We start from the raw sequence: 16254 nt of genomic DNA on the forward strand, positions 1-16254 counted from the left end.
GGAAGGTCAATGTGTACGTAGTATACTCGAGGTGGAATAAAAGGAGGTTAGAGGCCAAATTGTGGGTGAAGGATTTAAAAGTCAGAGGATTTTATATTTAGAAGTAGTAGAGAATTTCTAGGGTTTATTGAATTGGGCTCTAGTGAGGAAGATTACTTTGCAGAGGTTGCATTGGAATGGGGAAAGACTTAGGTAAGACAGGGAGTTCACTTTCTGGCTGTTGTAATACTTTATACATGAGGTAGATACTATACCTGGTTGACCACCCACTGTGTCACATTTGAAAGCAAAAGTGACAGAGATTGGAAGTAAATGGGATATTAGGGGTGACTGAGTAGGAGAGGACATAATCTGATTTTTTAAAACTTGGTTAACTGGGGGGGAGGATGGTGCTACTCTTGACAATAAAAAATTTGGAAAAGGGGAGGATTTGGGGTAAAGAGTAGTAATGAGTTTAGATTTGAAACTATTGAATTAAAGGTGTACAATTGGCAGTTGCCAGTGGGAGTTTGGAGATTTGAGAAGTTAGGGTTGGTTAAATAAAAAGCAAAGAGATGGTCATTGAGTCCATTGAGTCTTTAACATATCACCAAGCAAAATAAAATAGAAGAGAATAATGCTTAAGATGGAATTTGGGGGGGGACGACACCCAGGATTTTTGAGATGTGAGCTGGATGAAGGAAAGCAGATTGTGAAAGAGTGATTAAATAGGGAACCAGAAAAGCAGTATTACAAAAACCTAGAGTATCAAGGTGAAGAAGATAACAGAAAATATATCGATAGAAAATGAGAATTTAAAAATGCATTTACATTTGGGAATTAACTTTAGAGAGAAGGCAGTTTCAGGTAAATGATAAAGTTTGAAGCTAGACTATAAAAAAAAGCTTCAGAGGAGAAAGAGGAAGGTACCCATCTCTTCTTTCTTTCCTTCCTCCCTCCCTCCATTCCTTCTTCCCTCCCTCCCTTTTTAGTATATTTTGATTTATGAATTATGCTGGGAGAGAAAAATCAGAATAAAGGGGAAAATCAAAGGAGAGAAAAAAGCATTGATTTATTCAAGCTCCATAGTTTTCAACATCAGTTTGGGTAAATCTTTCCAGACATCTACACATTTTCCAATTCTTTGCTACCACAAAAAGAGCTGCTACAAATATTTTTGCACATGGGTGTCCCTTTTCCTTTTTTATGTTCTCTGGGATACAGACCCCAGTGCTGGGTAAAGGTTATGCACAGTTTAATAGCCCTTTGGGCACATTTCCAAATTGCTCTCCAGAATGGCTGGAACCATACACAATTCCACCAACAATGTTTAGTGTCTCATTTTTCCCACATTCCCTCCAACATTTATCATTATCTTTCCTGTCAGCCAATCTTGAGGTGTGAGGCAACATTTTGAATTATATGTCCATTGACATCACTTTATTTCATTTTTTGGGGTGGGCTTTAAGTGACTTGCCTCAGGATCATATACCTATGTTGTTATGCCTCTGAGGCTGGATCTGAATAGGTCCTCCTGACCTCCAGGGCTGGTGTTCTTTCCATCATCCTGTCTAGCTGCCCTAAGGATACTCGTTTTTGAAAGCTTTCTCAAGTTTTGCCAGGAAAGGAGGCAGAGTGATAGGACAATAGTTAACTCCCCTACCACTCCACCTTCCCAAGTTGTTTGTATCCAATGTGCATAAAAATTAAGCATGGGAGATATCTGGTCTATGTTTATAGACCCTAGAGAAGCAGCAAATAGACAGGGGGGAGATTGAAGATAACTGAGAACACAGATGATGAAACATTTTGCTTAGAGAAGATGGGAACCAAAACTGGGATCAAGATTGCATATTGTATGGAGGCAAGGGCCAGGTTCACCTTCATGTGATATGAGTGAAGGAGGTGGGGAAGCCATTTGAATGAATGATGGTAGGTGGAGGAAGATAAAGAAGTTCTCTGAGGATGATTTCTTCTCTTCTCTTCTCTTCTCTTCTCTTCTCTTCTCTTCTCTTCTCTTCTCTTCTCTTCTCTTCTCTTCTCTTCTCTTCTCTTCTCTTCTCTTCTCTTCTCTTCTCTTCTCTTCTCTTCTCTAGGAAGCATTCTCATCTGAGAATGTGGGGAGCAAGTCATAGGATTTTGAAGAGGGGAAAAGGGAAAGAGATCGTGATTCTGTCAGCAATGTGTGGAAGAACTGCTTTGCTACAGTGAGAATGCATTTGAGATTATGTAACATAATTTTTTTGATATCCTTGCTACTCTTCTTTCATAAACCAGTGAAGATATCAGTCATCATCATGACAGTCCCTGTACAAACTAATACACATCGGTATTTCTCTTTTCTTCAGCTTTCTTATGTGTATTGGTAGCCTCACATATCCCCTAGTAGATCTGTGGTACAAGCAGCTGGGACAACTCTAATCAGAGTTTCTTTTCTAATCATAAGCTAAATAGTTAGAAAGTGGAATGAACCCCCAAGGAGAACTGGGTGATTCACTAATTTATATATGGTGAGCGAATGATGAGCTCAGACAGGATCATCCACTCTGGGGAGAGGTTATTTTCTCAGTATTTTGTTAAGTTACTTATGTTATTGCTTGCCACAAGCTTCTACATTCTAGGATTACCTTTTTCACTGTAGATGTGTCTTATGATATTTTATGACATGCTATATAAGTATATGAATATAAAGAAGTAGCCAATATAATTCAGTTGGTTTGAATACTAGGAGGTACCCCATTAAACCTCTCATTGGCATCCCTTCCAAAAAAACTTTAAAAAAACAGTTCCTTCTTGACATGGTCCTAACCAATGGGCCAACCAAAGTTGTCAAACTTTGCTGAAAACATGGTTGTCTTCCTTTTAAAATAAAAAAAAAAAGTTTATTCTGTACTTTACATTAAATAAGATGGGCATGTTATATGCATAATTGAAAAGAAATGTCAATTTATTCCATTTCAGTTTTTGCAATAAAAATTTTTACATGAAGCCACAAATCTATTGATTACAAACTTGTCTAAATTTGTTACTTTTGTCTATAGCATCTTTTCTTTGCCTGATTTTTTTTGTAAATGAAATGAATCTTTTATTAACAATTTATTCCTTTTTAAGTTATGTTGTATATTCTAATTTTATTTCATCTTTCAGAAGAAAGACATTATCTATCATAGCAGTTAAGGGGAAAAAAGGACAAAAGATGGAGCCTTTTGTTTTATTTAAAAATTGAGCTGTGTAACATGCATGTGTGTATGTCAGTTTGATATATATTTTTTAAATTTTGACCATCATTTCCTCCTTTTCATTAAGAACCTGTCATCATCCTGAAAGATTGCATTAACTTCGAGACTCATTCACCTCATCAGTACTGTCTCCCCTCTGCCTGGAAAAGCTACTATTTAAAGAGGGTGCCAGATTCCCACCAGCTACTTTTCTTTGAAGTGTACTCCTCAGACTCTACTTCTTCACCTTCCTTTTGTGTATTGTCTCCTTCAATGAGATTTTAACCTTAAGAACAAGGAGAAGAAGAGTGAGTGTTTGTGTATTTGTATCCCTACACAGTGCCCTGAAACATAGTAGATATTTAATAAATAATGTTTACTTACTAACTAATGTTTATTGACCCTACTGGTACCTACCTACTGATACTTTGTTGTTAACTTCATTCTGGCATCTGGGCACAACAAATTTGCCTTGCACTGAAACTGAAGAAGAAAAGGCAATCGCTAGAAATACAGTTGCTTGGGAACTGTTCATTCTTTCAGAACTTATATTTTTTTAAAATATATTTTTTATTGATTTTTTTAATGTTACTGACATTTCCTGTTTTATTATTCTCTTTACTGTTCCCTAGAGAGTGATTACTTACATTAAAAAAAAAAAAAAAGAATGAAAACAAAGTTGACCTTGAATAAAATGTTATTTTATCCATTACTATGTATGTGCAAAGGGACGTGGAAAGCTATTTTCTGCTAGTTCCTTTTTGGGTCTGAACTTGATCATTTTAAATTTCACAACTTTTGAGTTTTAACAGTTTTGTTTGGAGTTTTTTTTTTATTATTATTTTTAAATAGCCTATTTGCAAGACTGCATTAGTATCTTTTCATAGTTACATATATTCATCGAAATTTTTGTTTGTTATACCATAATATATTCAATTGTACCCCTATAGTACAATTTGTTTAACCTTTTCCCAGTTGATAGAAAGGCATTTCCTTTCCAGGTCTTTGTGGACTAAAGACATTGCTATAAATAAGCCCCAGATACTTTCAAATTGATGAAGATAAGAGTTCTTTTAGTGGATAGGACTGCATTGCTCTGTCATTCTCTTTCTGATCTTATTCTCCCAGGATAGTCAGCCTTTCTATATTGCAGTTTGCTACAAGATTATAGAACCGGCAAAAGAAGAGAAAAGAAAAAAGAAAAAGAAGAGATTAAAATGGAATTTGGATATAACAAATAAAATATTTTAACCTGTGTCAATATTTGTCTAATAGCAATGTTTCTATATGATCTTACTCTACGGTTTGTCATGAATGCAAATTATGACATTCTTACGTCCCAGTGCTTTCCTTTCCCTTCACTCTATTAATTATTTCCAATTATCTTGTTTATAACTTGTTTGTACATTGTTTACATGTTGTCTCTATAAACTGGTGATTCCTTGAGAGTAGGACTTTTTTTGCTTCTTCCCCCAGCTTTTAGCTCAGTGTAACTTAGAATATAGGACATGGTTAATAAATATTTATTGATTGACTTGTAGATCTTCATAGTGATAGCCATTCAATTATCAATTATAAGGTACTTAAAGTCCATGATTTCAGGAAGCTTATTGGGGAGGTGGGGGATGGGAGATAGCGGAAGAAGAATTCCATTACCTCTCTTTCCCTCTTCCCTCTTTTCCTTCTCCCTCTCTCTCCCTCTTCCCTTCCATTTCCCTCCTTCTCTCTTTCTCCCTCTCCCCCCACTCCAACCCCCTCCATCTACCCAGGTTGCTTTTATTATATTTCTTTTCACTCCTACATAGAATCTAGGGTGACTGACAATCTCAGTATCCACATTATACCCAAAGTTTTGGGACAATTATAAAGTTATGTATTCAGGCTAATTAAATGACAAACTTGGTTGTAAGGAACCAACAATGCGAATTGGGATGCAAAGTTTTAACACACAGAGTGGATGAATGATGATTTAGCAGATAGTAGTAACTGCTCACAGTTAAAGGCAGTTTAGTCTACAATTTTTTCTTTCCTTGAAGGGAGATTATATCATGTAATAATTAGTAATTAATGTGTCAGCTTAGTTATAAATTCTTTATAGAATTCTGGAGGAAAAATTAATACGAAAGTACACATATTGTAAAAGAAATTCATACCCAGTCTTAATTTGGAAGCTATTTGATATGAATTTTCAGTATTTATCTTGTACTTTAATTATCTGATTTCTGCCTTTTAAAAGTTTTGTCTGCAGCAAAAACTTTGATGACAAGGGAATAAATAAATTTTAATGTCAAAGAAAAGCATCTAAAATGTGCTTAAAGATGATGTATGATTTCTAGAGCATCTTAGAATATAGCTTAGGGATATCAACATTTCTGGAGAATAAAAGGAAATAATCTTAAAAGAATAGCAAAAAAATAGATGTCTCTTTGTTCTTTAGATGTTATTGACAATAAAAGTAAACTTTGTTATCAGCCTTGCAGTTCAAGTTTTCCCCTATATATGCTTTCTCTTATCCCATTCCATCAGAGGATCTATTAGGCTTCTCTCTTATTTATGAAGTATGAGCATTAGTTGTAAGTTTTATCCTAAAATTTGATAATGACAGGGGAACCCATCATCCTTCATTTGGATTTACAGATTATCCTTCCCATGAATTTGATCAAGCTTCTTTCATGATTTCTTAAATTTAAAGCTATTAGGTTTTTTTTGTATATTTAAAAAAAATCTAGATTATTTTTTTTATTAAAGGTTTTTATTTACAAAACATTTTCCCTTGCAAAACCTTCTTTTCCAAATTTTCCCCTCCTTTCCCTCCTTCCTTCCCCCCACGTGGCAGGTAGTCCTATACGTGTTAAATATAGTAAAATATATGTTAAATCCTACACACACACACAGAGTTATCTTGCTGCACAAGAAATCGGATCAAGAAGGAAAAAAAAAAACCCAAAATTCAAGCAAACAACAATAGGAAGAGTGAAAATGCTCTGTTGTGAACCACACTCGGTTCCCACAGTTCTCTCCCTGGGTATAGATGACTTTCTTCATCACTGAACAGTTGGTGTAATGGGCTGAAGCTCGCGTTGATGCACTGAGGTCCCAAGCATGGGAAGGCTAAATAGCAATTCAACCATACCCTATTAATATATATCCTTGGAGAAAGAATGACCCTGCCCACTCTTTGTGCAAATCCTGATGTGTTGTATAGGAAATGACAATTTTGGTGGGTGGAGGCAGAGGGGCAGAGAGAGAGGAGAAAGAGACTGCTGGGTGGGTCCTGTCACAGCTGCTCACATTGCTATGCTATCCCCCTTCACCTCCACAAAGAATAAAGATTGAACATTTTCCCTTAACTTGAATTCCTGACTCCAGCTGATTTTAAAATACAAGGTCATTACAAATTGGAAGTGGTTTGAATCATCTCATTGTTAAAGAGAGCCAGCGCGCATTTAGGGTTAGGCATCCATCAGAATTGATCATCATATAATCTTCTTGTTGCCACGTATAATGATCTAGTTCTGCTCATTTCACTTAGTATCAGTTCATCAGTTCCAGGCCTCTCTGAAATCATCCTGCTGATCGTTTCTTACAGAACAATAATATTCCAAATAATTCATATACCATAATTGATACATTCTCCAATTAATGGGCATCCACTCTAGATTATTAACTTTTAAAATGGAAAATAAAATGTAAAACATGAGTAAAAACAGGTATACATACTTAGAACAGTAGAAAAATCTTTTTTGAAGTGAGGTTTTTGAATCTGTCTTGTTCAGTACTCACTACTAAACTAGGAAAGTAAACTTTATGCAACAATTTTAAGGCAATTGATAACATGCCTAGGGTCACACAGCTAGGAAGTTTTAAGTGTTTGAGGCCAGATTTGAACTCAGGTCCTCCTGACTTCAGAACTAGTGCTCTATCCACTGCTCTAACTAGCTGCCCCTATAATTACTATTTAGAGAACAATAATATTCCATTACCTTTATGTACCATAAGTTATTCAGTCATTCACTAAATGGTAGGCATCCATTTCCAGTTCCTTGCCAGCACAGAAAGACTGCCATTACAAACATTTTTGCACATTTGGTTCCTTTTCCCTCTTTGATGATCTCTTTGGAGTACAGACCCAGTAGTGGCACTGCTGGATCAAAGGGTATGCAGTTTCGTTCTCCTTTGGGCATACTTCCAAATTGCTCTATAGAATGGTTGTATCAATTCCACCAAAAAGCATTAGTGTCCCACTTTTCTTACATACCCTCCAGCATTTGTCATTCACTTCTCTTGTCATCTTAGCCAATTTGAGAGGTGTAAAATGGTACCTCAGAGTTGTTTTAATTTGCATTTCTCTAATCAATAGTGATTTAGAACTTTTTTTTCCCATGTGACTAGAAATGACTTCATATTCTTTGACCATTTGATACCCATCATTTGGGAATGGCTTGTATTCTTTAAAATTTGAATCAGTTCTCTCTATATTTTATAAATGTCACCTTTATCAGAATCACTGGCTGCAAAAAATATTCCCCTAGTTTCTGCTTGCCTTCCAATCTTAATTGCATTAGTTCTGGTTCTTCACCACAGATCTGAGAGTTGGACTCCCTTGTTCTCCTAAATCGTTTATAGTATCACCCTTTATATCAGGGATCCTCAAACTACAGGCCAGCGGGCCAGATGCAGCACCTGAGGACTTATATCCCCCTCACCCAGGGCTATGAAGTTTCTTTATTTAAAGGCACATACCATAAAACAAAGTTTTTATTTTTACTATAGTCCGGCCCTCCAATAGTCTGAGGGGACAGTGAACTGGCCCCCTATTTATAAAATTTGAGGACCCCTGCTTTATATCTAAATCATGAACTCATTTCAGTTTTATCTTGCTAATGGGGAGTTAGGTGTTGGTTAATGCCTAGTCTCTTGTATAGTATTTTCTAGCTTTCCAAACAATTTTTGTCTAATAGTGAATTCTTTTCCCAAAAGCTTGAGCCTTTGAGTTTTTATTTATTTATTATCCAATTTCAATGTTTGCTGCTTTATAATCCAGTTTTAGATCTGATACTAGGGGAATAAATAATATCCGATGGGCTCAGAATTACTGGGTAGGAATATACTAATGATTAAGGAATTGATTTAGTTAGGTTATTTACCTCTCTAGTGATTTGACCCTCAGGGTGGCCTTTCAAGGACTTTTTTAGGCAGCTAGCTGGTAGCTGCCTACAGATTGTACGTGTAACTTTTTTTTCTTTTGGGGAGGGGGTGACTTTTTCTCTCCTTCCCTGCAGGTCAAGTCAGGAGAAAGGTAAAGGGAACACGATATTACCGATTCTTTCAGTCCCTAGCAGGCAGAAAGAAGCCAATTGAGGAGAATTGCTTAAAGTCTTTCAGTCCTCCTGCATCATCAGGAAAAGCCTAGGCTTCTGGTACATTGATTCTGATAATGGAAAAATATTTTACTACACTCCCAGAGGATATCTTTTAACAAGTTAATTTCTCAATTTACAAAAATCTTTTTTTATAGCTATTTTATGTGAATTACATTTTTGTACCTTTCCATCTACAGTAGTTTCTACTGCCTTACAGAATCAATCTGTATTTACTTATGTGGGCCTTTTCCTTGGCTACTTTGCCAATTTTCATGGAAAGGAGAAGAATGACTAGATGTTTAACTCTTATTATGTTCTATCTCATTTATAGTCTTAAATTGAATAAAAATTATTTGAATATTGATATTGAATATTAAGTCCATGCTGACAATCAAGATTTCACAAATAATGTGCTTGTCTTCGGATGGAAAATGCCATTTTCATCCAGAGAGAGGCTATGGAGACTGAATGTGGATCTACACATAGTATTTTCATCTTTTGTTTTTTCTGTTTTTTGTTTTGTTTTGTTTCTCTTTCATGCTTTTTTTTCTCTTCTGATTTTTCTTGACATTTCTTGACATTTTTCATAAGATTGTTATGGGCCGGAACTTAAACAAGATGCTAAGTCAGTGGAATTGATAGAGACAATGGTTATTTAGCATGGTGCTTAACAGTTCTCTAGTTCAGTACATGTACTTAGTACTTACTATAGTTCCACAAGATTCACACCTATGATGAGAGAGGATATTCGCGCGCTGGGACAAACTCAGCCAGGAGAGCTATAGGGAAGACAAGAGACCGTGGTGTCGGTCTTCCTTTCTCCCCTACAGAAACCAAGACACATTCAAGAGGACCTCAAGAAACTGGCAGAAGCAGAGAAGACAAAAGTATTGTCTCCTGGAACCAAGGAAAGAGATAGGTTTCTAAGAAAGCTAACTGGGCCCGATAAAAAGGAGACAATAAAGGATTTGGACCTTAATCCCTGGCTGCATTTGGGGTGATTACTGAACTGAAATGAAGGCGGTTTCCAGAGACCCCAAGAAAATCTCAACAGAGAATATTACATTTTAGAGAAGAATATTATACAACATGAAAAGTATAGAAATATATTTAAAAGTACTGTATATGTATAATGTATTTGAAAAAATGAAAGAATGTTGAGAGAGAAAAAAAGATGTAGTTTTCTCTAGGTATTGTGAGTTTTATAAAGTTACTCTTCCCTCTTTTCATTTATTCATTATATGAGTGTTAATATCTATAAGGCTTAGAAGAGGAGATACAATTGAATTTTGTCTTGTCCTTTGTCCCTTCTGTTCCCTTTTCTGTTAGGCTATTTTATCATTATAATGATAAACTCACTATGGAGTTCCAGTCCCAATTTTTATTCTGTATGACTATAACTTTCTGGAAACTTTAACTATATATTGCTGTTTTGGCAGTTATAGTTATGGGGTGGTATTTTTAAAATTTAGTTTTTAAAATAGTATTTTATTTCTTCCCCAATTATATTTCCAATTCCCAATTAAATTTTTTTGAGTTCCAGATTTTCTTCCTTACTTCCCTCCCTCTGATATAGGTTATATACATTGTCATGCAATCATGTAAAATATAGTTCAATATTAGTCATCCTGTAAAAGAAGAAACAGACCAGAACAGAAAAAAAATAAAGTGAAGAATATTATGCATTGATCTGTATTCAGACTCCATCAATTCTTTCTTGGGATGTGGGTAGCATTAAATTGCCATCAATCTTTGTGTTGCTGACAATAACTAAGTTGATCATTGTACAGTAGTATTTTGCACAATGTTTTCTTGGTTCTGCCCACTTGCCTATGTCATTTCTTTTTTCTGTATTTTTCTGAAATATGCCTACTCATCATTTCTTATAGCACAATAATATCCGATTACATTCATATGCCATAATTTGTTCAGCATCTATTCAATTGCCAGTGGTTTGTTAGGTGATATATGTCTTTAAAATTTTTTTTAAATTTTTATGGGAAAGATCTTACTTGATACTTTAGAGTCGTGTAAGGCAAAGATTGTCAAGACTTTTGAAAAGTTTTTTTTTTAAAGTTGTATTTTTCTCAAATAGATGCAAAGATAATTAAAAACTTTTTACAAAATAAATATTAATGTGGTGTGTAAGCAGTTCTTCAGTTTGTATATAGCTAGTATCACTATGGTAACACTATGGCAGGTAGAGTGTTGCATACTGCTTGCTCCTGATTGCTTATGCCAGATATGATTTGGAATCTCATTTGCTTAGTTTGGAGTCTTTTTTATTTATTTATTTTTTAAGTACATTTCTTTTTGGATTCCTGTTTCTTGATTGTATATGACCTTTCCTTTAAAACCTCCCAAATACTGAGCTAGCTCTGACAGTGTGTATCAACCTTATTATCAGTGTGGACATCCTTGGAAAGTATACTGCCAAGGTAAGTGAATATATCCACAGCATTCAAAACTTCTCCATTTGTTGTAACGTTGGTTTCACATTTGAATAAAGTAATGCTGACTGATGGAGTACCAGTTTTTTCTTGGTTTTAATTGTTAGACCAAAAGTAGTGCAAGCAGTAGAGAATCAGTCCATATTTAGTTGCATTTCAGCTTCAGTGGCTGCATTGAGCGCACAATCATCTGCAAACAAACAAATCATGTATCGCTACTTTCTCTGCTTTACTGTGCAGCTTTTTCAAGTTGCAGAATTTGCCTCACTAATGGGTGACTTTGATGGCATATTTATTCTCATTGAAGGCATTGACAACATGGCGGACAAGATTCTAAAAAAGCATGGTAGCAGACACACATTGGTGATTGAGAAAGCTCAAGAGAAATGTTTATTGGCCAGAAATTGTGTGAAATTGACATACAATTCTGATGAACTTTTTTAGGGCAAGCAAATTTTTACATAATTTTCTTTAATTTCTCACGATTTGGCAGAATCAAAAGCCTAATAAGATCTACAAATGGTCTGTAGAGATCTGGTTCTGCTCCTGGCATTTCTCCTGGAGTTATTGTGTAGCTAACATCATATATCAGCTCCTTCTGAAGCCACACTGGCTGTGAGGTAAATGACCTCCTTCCAGGATCAGCCTATCAAGAAGGACTCTGGCTAGAATCTTGCCACCAAAGTCAGGGAAAGGGAGGGAGGATTGAGAGAGATTTGAGATTGAATCATTCTGAGGATTATTATCTCCTCAGTTCCATAGTCTCTGGGAACATCAGATCAAGGTTGATTTGGACAGTTTCTTTAAGAGGTGGTCCTTGCATTTAATTCTACAGGAATGGAGCGCATTTGTTTTCCTAAGAAAAATTATACTCAACATCCTTTTTTTTAGAACAGAGAATAGTAACTAAGGATATGCAAGCTCAGTTTTTCATATATTTAGGCTCAGTATCATCACTGTTTACTTTCTTTGGGATTGGTTGGACTGATCTGTGATAAGATATTGTGAAGATATTGTCACTGTACCCCATTTGTTGATCTGATAAAAGAGCAAAGGACATTTCTGTTAAGAATTCAAAGGCTGATAAAAATACATCTCTCCCATGTTTTCTGGTATACAGCCTGATGAGACTTGGAGATAATGTATTAAGGGAAGCTTATACCATACAGTGTCTTGTCACCTTTCAAGAGATGATGCCAGAGAAGGAGACATTATGAACTTGGTCAAATTGTCAAGGGCCACTGAACATTTTGGATTTGTTGCTTGGTGGTCTGTCTGTTGGTTCTGGTGTGGGTTTCATCATTCTCTTATTCCTTTCTTCCTAGGCCCTCTTTTCCTACACTTTTCTAAACTTGTTAAAAAAGAATACGTATCATCTGTGACTTATAGAAATATATTTTACATGATAGCACATGTATGAACAATATTAAGCTATCAATTTTCAGAAGAAGGGAGGGGAGGGAGAAAAATATGGAACTGTATTGTGTAAAAATGAGTGCAGAAACTGTCTTGTTATATAACTGGAGAAAAATTAAAATATTAGAAAAAATGAAATGAATTTTAGGAAAAAAAAGAATATTAAAATGTATTGTGCAGTCTCTAAAAGCACCTTTAGTTTTTGAGAGGAAAAGAATTTTTTTAAAAATTCATCTTCTTTTGGATTGTCTTTCTGTTTTAGTAAATTAAAGAAAGGCTTTTGAAGAAGAGGAAGGGGTGTGACATGAAAAGTGCATTAGATCTTGAATATCCCCAAATGTTCCATAGAACTCCATCAAGAGGACAGCAGATAGTAATTGTGTATTTTCCCAAACCTATATATTTTTTAAAAACACTTTTAGGAAAGCAATTATGGCATTGATGTCATAGATGTGCAATGGCAAGCTCCTTTCCCTGAAATTGTAGCATTTTGGAAATTTATGCTATATCTTAATACATCAGGTCATTTAAATTGTGTTGGCAGATGTTTACCCCATTCCCATCCTGAGTCCAGTTTATAATTCTTCTCAAACTTTTTTTTTAATGAAAGCTTTAAATTTTGTTAACTTCTTCATTCAGTATATGTAACAAGTGACGGTTGTCTAAAATTCCCTTGGTAGATGCAAGTGTATTTCTTGATTTTTCTTTTTTGAGTGAAAATGAAAAATTTCCACAATTCAGAATCCTTCCTGGAATTTTAAAGTTCTCTATAACTAGACTACCTAGGACAACTTTTCCAGTTAGTACATTTTCCATCTTATTTTTTTCCCTTTTTTAAATAAATAGCAACATTTCTGTGTCAGTGCCCACATTTCTACATACAACAGAAAGTGGGTTGTATATGACCCTATGAATCTCTTTTTACAAGTTTTAAAGAAAATATATATGAAATTTAATAGTCATGCCAACAGTGATTTGCTTTGTTTCCTCCTTTTGAATATTTTTCTGTGCTCTCTCTCTCTCTCTCTCTCTCTCTCTCTCTCTCTCTCTCTCTCTCTCTCTCAAGTGTGTCATTGATATTTCCTCCGTTCCCCTATTTTGGATCATTCTCTCTTGTGCACTTTACGTTTCAGTCAAATGGGCTTATTATCCATTTCCTAGACTTTGCACGTCCTCTGTATCTCTGACTACTGACTTCTACCTAAAACCCCATATTCTACAGGAGGCCTTTTTCGAGCCCTCTTTAAGTCTATTCCCTCCACTCTTTTAATTATTTATCCTCTATAGCTTGTTTCCTCCATTAGAATGTTATCTTCTTGAGGGTAGGAATTTTTTTGTTTCTTTGTATTACAATGAATAGTACAGTAGATGCTTTATTCAAAATTTGTGATAGAAAGAGCCATTCATATCCAGAGAAAGAACTATGAGAATTGAATGTAGATCAAAGCATTGTATTTTTACCTTTTTTTCTTTTTCTTTCTCATGTTTCCCACTCCCCCCCCCCATCTGATTTTTCTTGTGCAATATGACATGTGTAAATATGTTTAGAACAATTGCATATGTTTAATTTATATAGGATTACTTGCTGCCTGGGGAAAGGGGGGAAGGGAGGGAGAAAGATTCAGAACACAATGTTTTACAAAGGTGAAGTTGAAAATTATCTTTGCATGCATTTGGAAAAATAAAAAGCTATTTTAAAAATAAGTGATGATTGTTTAACATGTATGGGACTGCCTGCCATCCAGGGGATGGAGTGGAGAGAAGGAAGGGAAAAATTGGACAGAAGTGTTTCCAAGGGTCAGTGTTGAAAAATTACCCATGCATATGTTTTGTCAATAAAAGAAATGATGAATAGAATATAATAAAAATGATAATTCTACCTAATAACAATAAAACACATATCTATTCATTGAAATTTAACAGGCCAGAGTAGGTAGCACTGTCTCCCAAAGGTCTTTTCCAGAGGTATTATCTTCTGTGAGAATTGTTTAAAGTTGAACTCCAAGCATGGGGGGAAGGAAGGAGGAGGAGGATTAGCCTTCATAAACTCCTGGCCTTTCCCTGTTGTCTAATCATCTTGTGGTTAGAGCTCTCCTTGAATTTTCTTTGTATTTCTTTCACTTGATTGGTCAATCAGAAAACATTTATTAAATACTTTTTTATTTATTGAAAGAACTAACTGGTATAATTGCAGGCCTTCTGTCAGTGACAGTTGAAGGATTGAGACAAGAATAGGTATCTCAGTCCTGGAGAAGGTTCTTTTCAAAAAATGGGAACAGGATGAAATCTTGTAGGCAGATTCTTGGCAAAATCTGTAACAATATGTTATTAAATGCCAGAAAATGAAGGGTTAGTTACAAAGGGGCTTTGTCAGGAACAGGTCAAGTCAAACCAACCAAATATTTACATATTTATTTTTGGGTGGAGCTATTTGATTGGTAGATCAGAGGAATGTTGGTTGAGGAAGTTTTGAAGCTTCAGGAAGCTGTGTACTTAATATTTGATAAACATTGTGTAACTGTGCTGAGCTGTTAATGAAATATGATGTAAAATGCATCTTAGGAAAGTGACCAGATACAGATAATTTTGTCTTGGTACTCTTTTTTTTTTCCCCCTTGTATGTGCCCTAGTTCTTTATTTGCTTCAATCTGTGTTTGGAATCTTTTTCATTTTCATTATGTCATGTAACTTGAATTCTTTTTACACTTTAATATAGATATTGACATTTGAAACTTTGATCTTGCTATAGTAATAGCTAGGCTTGGTCATCAGTAATCATTTTGCTATAATTATGGACTGGAAAATGAGAAACTGGAAAAGATGATTGTAAAAATCCTAGGTAACTAATATAACTGGAGATCAGGCAGTTTCACTAAGTGGATTTTTCTACAGTTTTGTTACCTCATTTCATCTTAACTTTGATTGTAATGCAGTCTTTTTTATTTTTAATTTCCCCCTTTTGACTCTTGAATCTTTGTTATGGAATCTATTCCAAACCTTTACTTCAGAAACATGTTCTTCCCACCAAGGATATTCTGTCCAGTTACTTGGATTCTCTTTTTCAGTAATCTGAACTCTCTTTATTGTAGACTCCAAGGTTTACAGTCTCTTGGGCTTTTTCTTTTACTTTGAGTAGCCTGTTGATAGGGTACCTACCTCAGGTCTGTCTTCCCTGCAATCTTCCCTCTATTCAGCCACTAAAGGAATTTTCCCAAAGCTTAGTTCTAGCCCTGTTATTCTCCTACTCAGAGTAAATTTCAGTAGTTCCCTATCACTTTCTCAATCAAAACAAAATATTGTTTGGCTTTACTCCCCAACATGTCATCTTCTATCCATTGATGCTGGCCTTCTGACTGTTCTATGGAGCAGACACTTGGTCTCTCAGTTCTGTGCATTTTCTTGGGCTGTTCCTTATCCCCAGAATGTTCTCCGTCCTCAGCTTTCCTGGCTTCCTTCTAAGACTCCATTAAAATCCCATCTCTAACAGAAAATGTGAAGTCATTTATGGTTTTTGTAATTTTATAGCTAAGGGGTACAATAGATGGAATCAAGAAAATTTTTAGTTCAAAGCTGGGTCTCAGATATTGAGTATGTTCCAGGCAAGTCAGTTAACCTTTGTCTACCATAGTTTCCTCTACTGTAAAAATGTGCATAGTTTTGTTGAAGGATTGAATGAAATAATATTTGTAATGTGCTTTGCACAGCGCCTGCCAAATAGAGCTACATGAAAGTTAGTTCTTATTAAAAATCCTTTCCTTTTTAATAATAAAAAAATTTCTAGTTGGTGAACAGTTTGCTTTTAATTTTTAAAAATTTCTTATTGAAATT

General features: G+C 35.2%; 1 protein-coding gene across 3 annotated transcripts in view; it reads left to right on the top strand.

Moving 5' to 3' along the window:
- ANKRD11 (ankyrin repeat domain 11) overlaps positions 1 to 16254 on the top strand; it is a 328516-nt gene that overhangs the window by 57311 nt on the left and 254951 nt on the right. Inside the window, exon 1 of one of the 3 annotated variants that reach the window (XM_031950122.1) lies at positions 3239 to 3505. The exons of the other annotated variants lie outside the window; for them this stretch is intronic. The gene's annotated coding sequence lies outside the window, so the exon portion shown is untranslated. Of the gene's footprint in view, positions 1 to 3238; positions 3506 to 16254 lie in introns of those variants that run through there. 3 annotated transcript variants of the gene reach the window in all.

The sequence above is a fragment of the Sarcophilus harrisii genome, chromosome 2 (assembly GCF_902635505.1).
Source record: "Sarcophilus harrisii chromosome 2, mSarHar1.11, whole genome shotgun sequence".
Taxonomy (NCBI): domain Eukaryota; kingdom Metazoa; phylum Chordata; class Mammalia; order Dasyuromorphia; family Dasyuridae; genus Sarcophilus; species Sarcophilus harrisii.